The following is a 4,507-nucleotide window of genomic DNA, read 5'->3' as shown; positions in this document are numbered from 1 at the left end:
AATTTCTTTGGAACTTCTCAACATTTATTAAATTCACCTTAAGAACCTTAAAATAGAAGCCCCAACAATGAAAGTTAATTCAATTCTCTAATGAAAACAGCTCAATATTCTTAAATGCTTAACACATCGTGCCTTTCTATCTGTCTGGATAAAGTATACTGATTTATTACTGAGTTCCTGCTTTACTTTCACTCACAGAGAAAGCATCATTCTTGCCTGAAAGAAGTTCCCTGATTCTGCACACTTTTACATTTTAGCCCAGCATAGAATTTTATTCTATAAGGTTTTTGCTACAACAGATTTTTTTATTGATCAATGACTTTAACAGAAATAAATCTCCCTCTTTACTAATAAAAAGATTAGCAGAACAATAAACCAATAGAGCTAAACAGAGATGTCACATGAAGCTAATGATGTGTCCCTTTCTTGTAATCAAGCATTTAAAATACAAATTATGTGTTATATAAAATGCCTGGCTCTTGCCATTACCTTTGCTATTTTCTCTGAGTGTGATTAGTAAGAGAGATCTTTGGCAAAAGTAAACAGATGTAAACAGTATATACCATGATGGTTTCACTTATATTTGCTTCTCAGTTTCAGTAAGAGATTAGTACTTTTTGTGTTTATATCATTAAATATCTAAATAATTAAACCCTTTGAAAGAGATAACCTATATAATTTAAATCAAATTTAATAAAAGCTCTTTTGCAGTCACACATTAGAGAAGATTAAATGCTTCCATTCAGAGCTAACCTAACCTTATATGTTTTAAACTATAAAACCTGGACTCAGTTTGCTGCTTCACTGCTGCTTCAGAGCATGGTTTGCGGTGGCGCTTGGGTTGCCCTGATGGTCCCAGGCTGAGGGGCAGCTGCAGAAGTGGTGGAAGAATAAGCTGTACCAGGAACTTGGTGCGGTTCTCGCTCATTTCTACATGGTCATCGAGCCCCAGCCACACTCAAGATGTTAGACTGTGTATAAGGTTCCTGCCTGGGTTGTTTCAGGAAGAAATCCAGAGAATGTCTGGTGATAATGGTACAGAAGGGATAAAATGACTTTAAGAAACTGCACAAAATATTCTGGCAAATTCACAAAAACTTATTCCGACATTCAGAGCTGTTTCCTCCATTTGCTAAAAAATAGTATTTGAAATTGCCACAGTCACCCTAACCTTCAGCAACCATCACCCGGATCAGTCAGCAGCTATTAACATCAAGACAAGACACTCCAGCAGCAAAAAGATTATAACTTGCTGAAGGCTTAGATGATGGTTAGCATTTTCTAGAAATAAAGTATTTAAATTAAGGATGATTTGCTGAAACTATTACTGAAGAGAGAAGACAGTGTGCTGAAGATCTGTTACAGTTCTCTGCAAATATACCTGCTTTTTATAATAATAAACAGCTGGAAGAATTTTTCAAGGGTGGAGTACTTAATGATGGTTCTGAATTGACTGGTCCTGTAGAAGCTTATTCGGATTCTCTCACTGATACTTTTCTTGCACGCAGTATGGTCACCTCAGGGATCGCTAAGTTCAAGGCCGCCTTGGAACCTAAGGAGCCCTGCAAAGGAGCTAAAGACCTTCAGAGTCCGTTAGATGATTGACAAGAGTTTTATGTGTAAGGGGCACAAGGACAGAACAGACATTTCTTTTAAAAGGTCTAAGGAAAAGTAGTGAATACAGCAGGAACAGAAAGACCATAATCCTAGCTGTGTGCCCAGCATGTTCCCAACATGTGCACAAGTACCTCATCTCTGAGGAGTTGGTATTCTTGTGTTGCAGTATGCAGAAGGAGGGAAACTGATATCAGTAAGCTTTTAACAGGAGCCCTGAAGAAAGCTTTGACATCCAGGAGATGAAAAAATCTCTGCTTACCAAAGTTCACAGGCAACAGTCAACATCTAATCCTAATGATAACAAGAGATTCAAATTAAGGCCGGTGCTTAAGGTTTTACCTTTGAGGACTAGCCTTACTCCAACCTCTCAAGATGATAGTAACCAGGAAGACAATAGCCAAGATACCTTTCCAAAATGGCCCAATTTTGGTTCAAGTTCAGAAGAAGAATGCACTACTAGTTATTTAATATTATGCAATGAATATGGGCAAGAGGTCAAACCAGGGTCTTTGAATGCCCTTTATGAAGACTGAAGAAAAGGGCGTGGATACCAAAGCTACTAAACGCTTCCCAGCACACCTTGCTGCTGATTGTGACAGTGCTGCTATCTCATGAGCTGAGATTTTTCCCTGAAGATGTTAACTCGAGTTTGTTCTCCAAGAACATCAGATTCCCCCAGTGGATCAAGAAACAGTCTCATGAGATTCATTAGGATAGACAGTAACGATAACACTAGTGAACTCCTGGGACTTGATTTGGGGGGAAAATGTTATAGTCTAAAATAAAACCAGCCATCTCTCTTCCAGATCAAGACAGCACATCTTAACAAAACTAAGACAGAGTTTAAAGCTCAAGACACCATTAGCAAGGGCAAATGACTCAGTCCCAGTTATTTATTTTAAAGATGCTACTTTTGATGATGTCAATGGTACTGATGAAGGACAACTAGATCTTCTAAATCTACCTGGTGAATTGGCACCAACAAAAGCTGCAGCAATGAGACCTATTAAGTTTATGCAGACTAATATAAACATAGAGAATAAACTTTTGGAAGCCCCTAACATTTTATGCCTTAGACTTAGTACTGAACAATGCCAAGCACACGAAGAAAAAGGCTCAGAGGAATCAAGTGATACCTACCAGCTGAAATTCCATAATATAGCAGAGAAACACTAGGCACAGGAGGACCTTGGTATGTTATTTAGCAGCTGTTCATCACAGTAGTTCAAGAGACACGTCTTTGTTACAAAGCTCAGATCCTGAGTTTTAAGGGCTTGAAGTGGTTGGATCAGTACTAACTGCAAACAATACAGATGAAAGCCTATTTCATATTTCTAGTCTTCACTCTGGTGGTTATGAATATAATGCAAGTGCAGACACTTTAGTAACAGAAGAAGTATTGCTGTTTACAGATCAAGTCAATGATTTAGCTAAAGAGGAACTAACTTCTTTATTACAAAGAAACTATGAGACCAAGGGAGAGAATGAGTTGGCACTAAAAAGAGACGAGGAATCACTTCAGATTTTTTAGGAACTTGATAAAAAAATTGCACTTATTCATTGTTGGTGGGAATGCAGAATGGTACAATCACTGTGGAGGACAATTTGGCAGTTCCTAAGGAAGCTGAATATAGGCTTGCCATAGGACAGGCAATAACATTGCTAGGTATATACCCAGAAGAACTGAAAGCAGGGATATGAATAGACATCTGCATATCAATGTTCATTATTCATGGTAACCAAAAGTTGGAAATAACCCAGGTGTCCATCAAATGATGAATGGATAATCAAAATGTGAAGTGTACACACAATGGACTATTAGGCAAAGGTAAGAAGAAATGAATTTGTGAAACATATGACAACATGGGTAAACCTGGAGGACATTATGTTGAGCGAAACTAGCCAGACACAAAAGGAAAAATACTGTATGATTGCCCTATTATGAGCTAAATATATTATGTGAACATAAATATGTTATGCGAAATATGAGTACGGGTAGAATTGCATATATAAGGCCATTTTTCTTTGAAGCTGAACAAATGTAATTTAACACGACAAAATGTTAATATCAGACCAAAACCAGAAACAAAGAAAACAAACATTATCCTAAGTGAAGGAGACTTGACACAGAGCACTATATATTATATGATTCCATTTATATAAAATGTAAATGTAAATCAATTTATAAAGGTGAAAAGAGATTAATGGTTATATAGAGCTAAGGAAGGAATGTTAAGGGGTGTGGAGTCTTTCCCTTTGGAGTAATGTAATTTTTCTAAAATTTTTGAGATGATGAACATTGTACAACATTGTGTTATTCTAAAAGCCATTGATTATACACTTTGTATAGATCATATGGTATGTGAATATATCTCAATAAAAACTGCTTACTGAACAAATAAATAATTGTGCAAGATTGAGTGCTGAGGAAAAAAAAGATTGAGTGGTGAGGAAATTTCTTGTTTGCCATTTTTTAAAAAAATATTATATTATTGAAATAATGAAAAAGCTCTAATTATGATTGAAGGGATGAACACATAGGTGATTGTACTGAATACCATTGATTATACACTTTGGATGAATTATATGTTTTATTAATATGTATCAATAAAATTGATTTGTTTAAAAAATAGAACTAGGTTTTAAATAGAGGAGGGCTGCATTCAAAGATGAGTAGCTGAAATGGTGGTAACCCTTGATGGTTTACATAGAGAGGGAATTGTATGCTGCAATTTGAACCCAAACATATTCTTACTGAATGATAGAGGACACATTCAACTAATGTATTTCAGCAGGTGGAGTGAGGTTGAAGATTCCTGTAACAGCGATGCCATAGAGAGAATGTACTCTGCCCCAGAGGTTAGAGCTACCACAGAAGAAACTGAAGCCT

General features: G+C 36.5%; 1 pseudogene; it reads left to right on the top strand.

Annotated features, from left to right (window-relative positions):
* Positions 1-1,856: 1,856 nt before the first annotated feature.
* Positions 1,857-3,148, top strand: LOC101414262 (ribosomal protein S6 kinase delta-1-like; annotated as a pseudogene).
* The last annotated feature ends 1,359 nt before the right edge of the window (positions 3,149-4,507 follow it).

Source organism: Dasypus novemcinctus, chromosome 15 (genome assembly GCF_030445035.2).
Source record: "Dasypus novemcinctus isolate mDasNov1 chromosome 15, mDasNov1.1.hap2, whole genome shotgun sequence".
NCBI classification, from domain to species: Eukaryota; Metazoa; Chordata; class Mammalia; order Cingulata; family Dasypodidae; genus Dasypus; species Dasypus novemcinctus.
This window is presented reverse-complemented; position numbering and strand designations above follow the sequence as displayed.